This window comes from Lissotriton vulgaris, chromosome 3_1, assembly GCF_964263255.1.
Source record: "Lissotriton vulgaris chromosome 3_1, aLisVul1.2, whole genome shotgun sequence".
Classification (NCBI taxonomy): domain Eukaryota; kingdom Metazoa; phylum Chordata; class Amphibia; order Caudata; family Salamandridae; genus Lissotriton; species Lissotriton vulgaris.
Window position 1 is genome coordinate 916678101 of NC_141689.1, and position 12527 is coordinate 916690627.

Here is a 12527-nt window from a genome sequence, read left to right on the forward strand (position 1 = left end):
TAAACATTTAAGTGCATGTCCGTCTTGCATGGACGTTTGGGGAAGTGTTGAGTTAATACAGTTGGGGGTCCTGTTCAGTTTTATTTGTACGACCCTTGAGAGCGCCACGTCCAACTCAATGGCATTTAGGCTCTCTTCTTCGGCCTCACTGGTAGAGAAAATATGTGTGTAATGCCCTGTGCTTCATGCCCAAGACAGTGGATTTTTACGAGATCGGTGTTTTTGCAGAGTTCTGGTCCTGCAATAATGAAACTCAGTTTTTCCATACATGATGAGTTATGTACCCTTGAATGTTTGTCTCGCATGTCTGTTGTATAGATTCTTTTGTGGACTTTCTTGATAGACGGAACGGAAACCTCAGTTCATGGATGAGCACCTGTGCATGACTCAGTCAGAATAAATAATCTCTTCAGACACTCCAACACCAATGGAATTCAGGGATGTAGGTCTGTACATGTGTGTGTGGGTGTGTGCAGTGCAGGGCTTGGTTTCTGGTGTGATGTGATGGTTGGTGACTTTTGTGTTTTGTTGTTGATTTTTCTATCCAAATACTTTGTAAAAACAAGTATCTCTAATACACTGAGGACCAGATTTCACAACCCAGACCCACACTTCCATATTCCAACCGGTCTCTCTGTCTCAGTACTGGCTTCAAGAGATTGTGACTTTAGATGGCAGGATGCCTCGCACATCCTTCTGTCTCGGGCTACTTCTGCTGAGTGAAAAGAGTGTGTAATACCAATGTTACACGTGTAAGTGTAAAATAAAAGATCACTCCTGGCACTTTTATTAATGGCTTTAATGTTATTGTAATTGTTAGGCCCACAGGAGCGTGCAGTCCTCATTTTGAGGTCATGTTGGCCAGTGTGCCAGGTACATGGGAAGGATATGACAGAAGCATTATCTCTTTACATTGTGTGCCGAGGAAGCAGCGTGTCACGCGGAGTGACTAAGTATGGACTTTTAGCATGTCATCATTAAGCTACAGTAGGTCATGTTTTGTTCACCTCATGTCAAACTACGGTATGACTCAACAGATTTCTTCACACACGCTGGAAACAAACTGGAAACAGTTTAGATGGAGTCTCTTTTCATTGTTCTTGTGAATTTATTTTTCTGCAACTGCCTTCACGTGAAAGCACTGCTTTTGTTTCTCGTGCATATTTTCCCTTCATTATCATAGGTCAGTACCCAATCTGCTTACACATCCATCCATGGTTTACTTGTGAATGCACTTTTTTCACTTTCCTTCTCTGATGTTGAGACATTTTTGAGAGACCCAAGGCACTCAAGGCTTACTGGGCTCCATTATTAATGGGGGGGGGACCTTTTACCACTAGTTCCTGGGTCTTTATACCTTACTGTTCAACCCAACTGAGCACTGCAGTATTTGACTCTCCCTTCACGTAGAGCGCTCTGATACCCACTAAGGTCATGTTCGCGCGATATAAACTTTATAAATAAATAAATCGTCCAAGGCTTACCCTGGGAGGTGGACGGGGTAGAAAAACAGAACTCCGTGAGGCACATAGTAGCAGTCAATAAATCATTGTCCAGCCAGTGGTTTTACTTAAGAAAAGGAAGAACTTCCACCATGGTGCAAAGCTAAATACTGCACATGAAATGCAGCAGGCAAGGTCAAGGTAGACAATTACTCCTGGGAATTTAATGTTCATCTGTGACTCTCAGGTGCCTAAACAAAATGGCAGGATCAAATACTCATTTACCACGCCTTCAAGGTTCGAGGGTATATCTTCCTCTAACATTCAGCTAGGGAAACTCAATAGAAAGTTGATTCTGTATAGCCAGTTCGAATTTAGATTATAGCAACCCAGGTGTCTGTAAGAGTTCTCATGTATCCTCACTGAGCCCCTGTGTGCTTGGTTGCACACAGGGGCTCAGTGAGGGCATGATTAGGATGCAGGTCGAACTCACGTCAGACCGGCACTGCAGCAGAAGCAGGACCGCCCGACTAGAAGTCGGCAGTCCAACTGCAATGTGACCACCTTCATGGAGGTTGCAATGTGTATATTTTCTATTGTGGCGTGTGCCTTGGACTGCAGCACACGCCCCCCAAAAAATAAAAGTTTTAAAAACATCCCTGCACTGTGTGACAGGCACCATGCAGTGCCTGAAATGTGGTGCACGGATGGTTAGGCGGCAGAGGTGCCCCCCAGACCCTCAGCGGATAGTCAAGGTAGAAGGGGGCCCTGCTATGGGCCCCGAAAGTCACTTTCCACCTGCCTTTTCATGCGGGGTTAACTGCCATATAAGGGCAGGCAGAAAGGGACATTGTAATCCCTACAGCGGTGCCTGAGCAGGCCTGTACTGACCCTCCGATGCACCGTCAGGCTCCTTGAGCCCGTCGGAAGCCCGCGGATGGTCCCTCCCCCCGATTACTCCACCCGCCACATCGTAATGCGGCAGGCAGACCGCAGGGACAGATGTTGGTGGGTCCAACACCAACGTGCCGTCGGTCTCTGACCCACCAACATCATAATGAGCCCCTTGATTTGGTACGTGGGGCACTTCTTTCTATGCGTGTTCTTCATTGGAGTAGTACTGCGTCTTTCTGGCCTGTCCCAAAGATCTCATGTATCATCTTCTTGCAGTGCTGTTGCTCATAGGCATACGCCTCTAGGTCTGATGAGGGGATGAGGTGCATTTACAAGTAATAAGTTGCTGCACTTTCTCGTGCTGGAGGGAGAAGGACTCTCTCAGGTAGGTAAACGGCTGTCCTGCTACTATAAGCTGTTGCTTCCACCACCGACAGTCCTCCACAGCTTGTGAACATGGTGTGTCCCTTCAGACCACCGAGCCTGGCTCGGGATCGCATTCCATGTCACAGTGGGCCTTCAATTTACATGCATGATTGTTGTGTGTCCTGAAGCTAAACAAACTGAAATATCACCCGACAGAAGGATATTTTACTCAGAGTGGTCCATCAGGTTGTATGCGGTGAATGATGTAGGAGAGGGGTGTTCTCTCTCTTCTTACTACACATAGTTCAGCTGGGGAAGAGGGCATTTCTCCTTAGGTAAAAGGTATCACAGCAATAACGGAGTGATTGAATTTGTTTTTCTGGCATCTTAAGTTCTTGTTGCATATTTGCTGACAATGTTACCTTTCTGTGAAGTAGTGTGGCTCACTGGTTAGAGGCGGCAGACCCGAGAGCAGAGGACGGCCCGGGACCAGGGTTCGATTCCCGGCGCGGCAGGTTTCTGGACCAGGGTCAGCGGACTCGATAATTCTCTCGCCTCGGTGCCCACTCTGATCAGCGATCACACTCGGCAACTCTGGGCATTAGCTTGCCTCATCTTCACTAACGGCCCCACCAGACCGCCGGGGATGCCTGGTCTCACCCTGGAGATACCCATTAAGGGACCATCTCTCAGGGAAGCCAGGAAGGGTTTCGCAGCGGTCGAAGCGCCTTGGGACCCTACGGGTAAGTAGTGCGCTATATAAATGCCTATACATTTACATACATTTCTAATTAACCACATCGCTGCTGTGGTTATTTTTCCCCTGTGCTGGAAATTCCCATTTTGCTGGTGTCATGACGAGCTCAGCTCGTCATCAGCACAGCTCAACTGTGCCTCATGACGAGCTGAGCTCGTCATGAGCATGGAAGGGGTTAACGGTACAAAAGGGGGTGGTGATGGACGGAGCATCTGAATCAATCAAACACTCACACCCAGTCAAAAGATCCGGGTTTAATCCATCACCGTTCTTTAGCCCACTCTGCCACCCCAGTTCAGACATGGCTATATGCAAATCAGTCTGACCCTGTGCCTCATGGGAATAGTCCAGCCCGAACTGCCAAGCCATGTCTTCCCTGGACCGGAAACAAGCTTCCGAGGACCGGTTTCTGGCATTCCAGCCGTCTTCAGCCCGGCTTGCTTGAATCCAGTGGCAAAGTGAGCAAGGGACTCACGTCTGAGCATACCCTGCCACACTTATGGCGGCCAAAAGCGGTACAAAAGGGGGTGGTGATAGACGGAGCATCTGAATCAAACACTCACACCCATTCAAAAGATCTGGGTTTAATCCATCACCGTTCTTTATCCCACTCTGCCACCCCAGTTCAGACATGGCTATATGCAAATCAGTCTGACTCTGTGCCTCATGGGAACAGTCCAGCCCGAACTGCCAAGCCATGTCTTCCCTGGACCGGAAACAAGCTTCCGAGGACCGGTTTCCGGCATTCCAGCCGTCTTCAGCCCGGCTTGCTTGAATCCAGTGGCAAAGTGAGCAAGGGACTCACGTCTGAGCATACCCTGCCACACTTATGGCGGCCAAAAGTGATACAAAAGGGGTGTGTGATGGCCGGAGCATCTGAATCAATCAAACACTCACACCCAGTCAAAAGATCTAGGTTTAATCCATCACCGTTCTTTAGCCCACTCTGCCACCCCAGTTCAGACATGGCTATATGCAAATCAGTCTGACCCTGTGCCTCATGGGAACAGTCCAGCCCGAACTGCCAAGCCATGTCTCCCTGGACCGGAAACAAGCTTCCGAGGACCAGTTTCTGGCATTCCAGCCGTCTTCAGCCCGGCTTGCTTGAATCCAGTGGCAAAGTGAGCAAGGGACTCACGTCTGAGCATACCCTGCCACACTTATGGCGGCCAAAAGCGGTACAAAAGGGGGTGGTGATGGACGGAGCATCTGAATCAATCAAACACTCACACCCAGTCAAAAGACCACTGACAGTCCTCCACAGCTTGTGAGCATGGTGTGTCCCTTCAGACCACCGAGCCTGGCTCGGGATCGCATTCCATGTCACAGTGGGCCTTCAATTTACATGCATGATTGTTGTGTGTCCTGAAGCTAAACAAACTGAAATATCACCCGACAGAAGGATATTTTACTCAGAGTGGTCCATCCGGTTGTATGCGGTGAATGATGTAGGAGAGGGGTGTTCTCTCTCATCTTACTACACATTGTTCAGCTGGGGAAAAAGGTATTTCTCCTTAGGTAAAAGGTATCACAGCAATAACGGAGTGATTGAATTTGTTTTTCTGGCATCTTAAGTTCTTGTTGCATATTTGCTGACAATGTTACCTTTCTAATTAATGAACAATGCTGTGGGACAAATGTGCTTGTTTTCTGTGGTATTTTGTGCATGGTTTTGATGCTACAGGCTACTGCAGCAGGTGTTCTTTTCTAAAGGGACTGTTGGAACTGGTGTACTGACATAGGTTGTGTTTGGGACATAAACTCAAGGTACCTACTGCTGGACACTAGTCGAAGACTTATTACGGCTCGGTATATCCTGAAAATATGACTGTGAGAGAACAAAGGATAAGTTGGTAATGTTCAGATTACCAGTAACCTTAATTATAATGGGTCCCACCATACCCCATCACAGATTGAATTTTTCTTTTTCCATCCACCTGCGTAGATTGTGTCTTTGTCTAATGTGGCACAGCTTGGGTACTACAAAACAAAAGCCATAGGGCCAGATGTAGGTCGGTCGGTAACGGCCGAAAATCGGTACTTTCGGCCGTTACCGACCGGTATACGTGATTTGGCATGTAGGGGCACAATTTTACAGAATCGGTAACTTTACCGATTCGGTAAAGTTACCGATTCTGTAAAATACCGAATCGGTATTTCCCATTGATTCCTATGGGCTTTGAAGCCCATAGGAATCAATGGTAAATACCGATTCTGTATTTACAGAATCGGTAAATACCGAATGTGACAGATTTGGTATTTACACATCTGGAAATACCTACATGTCCACCACATTGATTTACCGATTTTCAATTACCGAATCGGTAAAATTCGGTAATTGAAAATCGGCAAATCAATTTTACCTACATCGGGCCCATAGTGAGGTAACAGATATTTATGTCCTCACTGCAAAATTGTGGTGTTAGATTTAAAGTGAAAAAGTGGTTGTCCAATATCTGGACATGTGTGTGTGTCATTCATCACTTGATGACTAGAGATCCATGCCAATTATTGCGGTACCATGAGACCTATCCCCTCTTCAATTTGCAAACAAGCTACATGTCCCAAAAGTCATTGTAAGAGCGAAATGATATCTTGGGCAAGACACTCTTGTTCCATCAGTTGAATATTAGAAACTCTTTGCAAAAACACGCATTATTGTTGGAAGTCCTTGACTGAGACTGCCCTTTTATACTTGCAGACATAGGACGATGTGGACGGTACCTGTGTAGCATTCCTCCAAGTCCTACGATGAAAAGGCAAATGCAGATACATAAAATATGCCATACAGAATTACACACAATGAGGCATGTGACCCTGGCAATAAATTGAGCTTTTCAATTTCTGGTGCAAGCCTACAGACATTTTAAGGGGGTCTTTAGACTGGCAAGTAACTTAAATTCTGTGGTCCTGACAACTTTAATGGGACTTTTTAACGAAACTTAATTATAGGATTCCACCCATGAACTCCATTGGACAATTAGCTCTCTTTTATCATATAAGCAAATTGTTTCTAGTAATAAATATTTAGTGCCAGATTTAAATCAAGGAGTACTGTTTGTATTCTGTCGGGACGACAGAGAAAAATACTTAATTTCCTAGATAGAGTACCTGTCCTCTGCATTTCGAGATGGCACACCAGTTCCTGTTAATGTGTTAACCCCTTCGGTGCTGATGATGGCCCCCAGCCGTCATGCATTACGGTGCTCGTGTGCTGATGACGGCTGGGGGCCGTCATGAACCCGCCCACTCGCGATTCTGACGCACAGGCGCAGAATCGCGGCTGCACCCAAAGGGTTAAATGTAGCGGGATGCTGGCTGCTCATCAAACTTTAAACAAGTTTTTGTTTTTTGTAAAAACAAAATAACAAAGTAGGATTTTGCTTATTAAAAAAAAGCAAAAACAAATGCATGTGGGGGTCCTTTTTTTTTTTACTGTCCTTCACTGAACTGCAAAAAAAACATATAACCCTGTCACTCTAAATCGGGCAGACAGTGTTAAATGCAAAGCACCGACGACCCATACTCTGTTGGGCTGTCGGAGCAGTATGTTAGCAATGGAGCTGGAGTGGACTCTATCACTGCTATACTTATGGACTGCCTGCCGGTAAATCAGGCAGGCAGACTGAGACTTAGGGTGAAAGAGTACTCCATCCCAGCTGTGATAGTGTACCCCCTATGCCAAACTCTTAATCGGGCCCTTATTGTTTTGAAAAGTGGTCTGTTTTAATTTTCTTTATATAGTTTCTTCCATCATCAGTCTCTAGGAAGCTAGTGACTTCCTTACATTCACACATTTGCAACACTTGCCTAGAGTGCACATGGCAGAGTTGGACAATACTTAGCAATATTTACTTTACATGATCTGTGACCGGCCCTTACCTTGCAGTTCACGAGCGATAGGCAGGTAAATGCAATACTTCCAACGTGCAGGTGCCGCGTGCATTCTGATGAAGGACCAGCTGGCAGTGGAAGCCATGTATTAACCTTACTTGCAGAGAGGTTTGCATTTTTGAAGAATGTACTACGCAGGGTGCCTGAATATATTCCAGGAAACTACATTTCCCATGTAGCCTCTGCAATGTGTACAATGTAATTTTGAAGTTATTGAGTGTATGTTTTCCCTGATCCAGAGCATCCCTGCTAGGCAAGCAAGGTACATTGTTACTGGAGCAGATGCACCACTATCAGAACATTGGAAAATCTTGTAGATTGTTTGCTTACATTTTGGAACCATGTTTGAAATCTAAGCAGAATACGGAAAAGTTTTCTTAGGACTCCACTCATATTTGAAAGCAATATTGTTATTACGTCCTATTTTAGATTTAACCTTAAAGCAATATAAAACCATATTTTCTTTTGCACATTTGTTTCTAATCTACATTAGGAACAGGAAATATTCTCACAATGCATATATTGCATGAAGGTTGTTTGAGATTAGGGAAGTTACATTTATGAGAGAAGAAAGTGAGATAATTCCAAAACTCTTATGGCCTTGATTACATATGTTTCACTTTAAGTAATATTATAATTTCACTAGAATATGAACAGTTTAACTCATAGACATATTCAGAAGGTACATAATGTGTTATATCAAGTGTTAGACGCTGCAATACATTGATTAAGAACTCAATGAAATTAATCGTGCCTTTAGATATCCGCTATGACTCAGCAGACGTAAGTGGACAGCAGAGTGACAAATAAGCGTGTAGCTATCCAGTGTTTCTGTCTTCTCTCCTATCCTATTTCCCTTTCATCTGGATTACTTCTGGCTAACATGCTCTTATTGTGTATGGCTGGGTGTGGATTTAGAACAGTGCAGAACTGTTAATCGCTCTAATTGACCATGGAATTCAGGTTAGTGCATTCTGAGATATTGCTTATCCCATGTTATCATTCAACCTGAGTGATGATCCCAATACTACTTTGTCTCCAATTTTAGACTGAGTAACAAAATTACAACTAGAAGTCTATTTAGTATGATCAAAGAATAGGGCCTTACAGTTATAATTATTCGCAGTAAAAGAAGAAATACGTGTTAGGCAAAAGACAGAAAATAAACATGCTAGCGAGTATAATTGCCTTCAGATCTTAAAAATACAGGTCTTTGGGCCTTACCACCTCCTTTTTGAGATTCTAAGTTCTATTCATGTACCCATCCACTAATAACTCCTGTTATACCTTTAGTGCCTGCTGAGAGATTTAGCGGGGGTTCAAAAACGTTTGCATTAATTCCCATTCAGTCTCAATTGTATTTCTTATCCAATCGTATAACATTTCCAGAAGATCATCTAAAGTAGGCTTTGTTTTGTCATGTATCAGTGGAAATATCGGTAGCTAATTGTAGTTTTCCATTAATAGAGAGGAATTATCCTTTTTCTTTATTCTGCGAGCAAATATGGAACTTGTTCAACAGAAACTCGCATAATATTTCTATGGATAATGAGTTATTACATTTGAAACATTGCTATCAAGATATGTTGAGTTATATTACAACATTTAATCATTTAGTTGATGAGACTAGTTGAACTGAAGAGAAAAGAGCATCATAATTTTATTGTTGGCTACAAAGTGAGTTGAAGGATACATTGGCACAGATGGTAAGTCCTCCTACTAAGTGTGCAGAGCACCTTAACTTAGTGGTGCATTTAGATCAAGGTATAGCTGATAGCCATTCAGAGAAAACTAAAGCAGAGGCTATGGTACTAGTAGTATGCCCTATGATAAAAGGGAGTATAACATCAAAATGTCCAGTACTTCTGCAATTAGACATTCAAAGAGGGTCAAAGACCCTATCACAAAAGAGAAAAGAGAACGAAGATGTACACAGAAATTATGCAAGTACTGTGGAAGGTAAGGATATTTATGGCAAGGTAAGCCTAAAACACCTAAAAATAAGGTAACACTATGTAGCATGCAGAAGGACAAGAGCTGGTAGAAAACACATCACTCAGCAATAAAAGATGCTGCATTGTCTAATGAAGAGGGTAGGGCAGTCCCCAAAAGGGTGGTGCATATTATGCAGACATCTGTGGCACATAGGTTTGTACAAATCAAAATCACTTTGTTGGATGGGCAAGTCAAGATTATTTTAGCCCCTTTTCGAATCAGGAGTCTCAGGGAACAGTATGGATAAAAGGGTAAGGAGGTGTGCAAGTAAAGCGTTAAGCGCAAAACTGTAATGAATATAAAACTGAGAAATTCTACAATCGGCTCTCAATCATAAAGGATTTGTGAGCAAGAAAGACTAATGCATTGCGTTCTTCTTATGCCAGCAATGTTCATTTAGCAATTACTAAACATGTTCCAGTGTCTTTATATAAGTACGCAATATAGAGGGAATATCACAATAGCATACTGGCCAGGTTTCCCAATACACATGTGCTACCCAAATGCTTTTGTGAGCATTAATTCAACAATTCAATACATTTAAATATCAACTAAACAAAAGATGATCAATATTAAAAAAAAAAACGTTAAGAATCTCTGGTGATAGATTTTGTATTTTATTGCCAAAATAACCATCATATAAACCATTCTTGTTTTATCCCTGCTGAGGGTGCTGATGATCACAGTCAATACATTGAGTCCATTATTTGATGGTCAGCTGAGATTTATTCCAATGTTGTTTGGCAACACTCCCCAGTTTTCTCTTCTTGAGATTGCATGTTTCAACCTCCTAGTCCAGTAATCAAATTTGCAAAGGCTTCATCAGGAAATTGGATCCTCATAACCAATTCATCCTGGTAGGTGTATTAAAAAGTCAACAATTAATTGAAGAGAGTCTTAGAAAATAAACATTTGGTGACTGAACGACTTGCACGCTACGTAGGACAGTGACAAGTGGAGAGTATCCCTTCATATATTTATTTGTCAACAGATTGCTCCAACCTGCATAAGTACAAGTGTATAATCATATGTCTAAATCGAGCAAAAAGCCCGTCAACTAATTATTCAACTTTTAATATACAGCCAGGTCTTTGTTAGCAGAAATCATTGAAAACATTGTTTGTTTACATATTTAAGGCATGCTTGAAGTCTGAGACGAATACAGAGAAGAATTCTTTGGAATCCAGTCATATTTGCGTAACAAACATACACTCTTTGAGTACTGTACTGTTTCAGAGATAATGATGAATATAAATTATATAACATTTCTATTACACATTTTTTGCTAATATTTGTGAGGAATGACAAGGATTCTTGTCTCTTTGAAACAAAAATTTACATTTTTCTCATGACAAATATATTGGAATAAAGTAGTAATCTGAGATTAGGCAGGTGATCATTTGGTATTTATGTGAACCATATAATTCTGATGAATGGTTGTCAAAGAAAAGTTTGAGAAAACAACCTTGTCTATGTATTTGAACCAGAGAATTTGTTCACAGAAAAATAAGTCAGTTGCCATTATCAGAGGTGGAAGAGAGTCTGATTACTGTAAAAAGGTAGGTTACTAATTGGTTAGATGTGGGCCTACCACAAGGTATAAGACTACAAACCTGTCAGGTAAAACACAGTTTCAATGGTTTTTTCTCTGGGGTCAATCCCCTCATACCTATGACAATAGCACACCAGTTGCATACACCAAGCAGGTTCATCTCGATCGAAGATTTTACCTGCTGAGTTAGTCTGTTGAAGGAAGTTGAAATACTTAAGTGAGATAAGATTGTAGACAGCTTTGGCCAAAATTCTCTTAAAGCAATATAGCCATTGAATGAGGTCCTGCAGAAGCCTTTTTGGCAGGAAATGCTCCAAGCAGGAGAAATTCAAATGTTGTTGCCACCAAACTCCTTGTGTGAGTGAGGTACTTGTCGTGCCTTCACCAAGTCCAGATTTATACCTCCAGACTTAGGGCCTGATTACGAACTTGGCGGACAGGGTTACTCTGCCACGAATGTGATGGATATCCCGTCTGCCAATTTAAAATTCCATTAGATTCATATGGAACTTGTAATTTGGTGGACACGACATCAGTCACATTTTTGACGGAGTATCCTATCTGCCAAGATTGTAATCAGGCCCTAAGTCTTTTTTTGTGAAACTCAAATTCCCCCACCAGGACAAGCCTGGAGCTGTATCCAAAAAAGTCCTCTTGAAATTGTCTGCTGTTGCAGCGAGATCCCTCTAGAGCTTTGCACGTCTGTGAAGTCTAACAGTGTACCCAAAAAAGTCATAACTTTTAAGAGGTTCCAGAGCAGCTCCTCCTAATCACACCTAAGGCTGCCTGAATCTCAGGTGCAATGCTTCAAGACCAGGATAAACTCCAGCAATCCCCACCAGCAGGATCTAATTCACTTCCATTTGCTCCTGACAAGTGGGCACTTCAACAAAAAGGCCTCTTGCAGCTAATTGTATCCCTGTAGCCACACAGAAGGTCAGTCAATTGACCTTTGGAATCAACTTCATAGTCCTGGGTACAAGTGGGAGAAGATCCATCTGTTTTCTGTTATTCTGCAGGTCCAGACATTATTCTGATGACTGATGAGCTGAGTGAGAAGTCACTTTTGTAGGATTTACTAGCCTGTGGGCGCAGTTGAGTCCTGGAAATCCTTAACTAATGTTTAAAAAGCTCCCAAGGGCAAACCTTCCCACTTTTGCAGCACATCCTGTTTTCAAAGTATCCCACAGTGCACCATTTTAAGTACAATCCACGATGGCACAGCTTTTCTGTCCTTGGAAGTAGCTTGTGGCCCAGTCAATGGTGTGCTTAGGAAAAGATTATGGGACCTGCTTCCCCTTCCCACTGGCCTGGTGTCAAACTGGCTACAGAGAGCCAAGGAAATAAAAGGCATCTCTTTCACAGGTCTCCCTTTACACTTAACTATGCCTGGGTAGGCCTCACCCTTGTCCTTTTCAAGTTAATGAGCTCCTCAGCCCTCCCCAGCTGTCCTTCCGGATCTGACATATGTCATATATCTCACACCCAGTTCTTCCTGTCAAAAGTCCAAACCATTTTTTCAGCTCTGGAGGCAGTTTTCACACCTTATTAACGAAAAGCACTGACAGGCCAGCTGTTAGCAGGCTAAAGTTACTTAGTCTAGTAGACATTCAGGCAGGGAACTCTA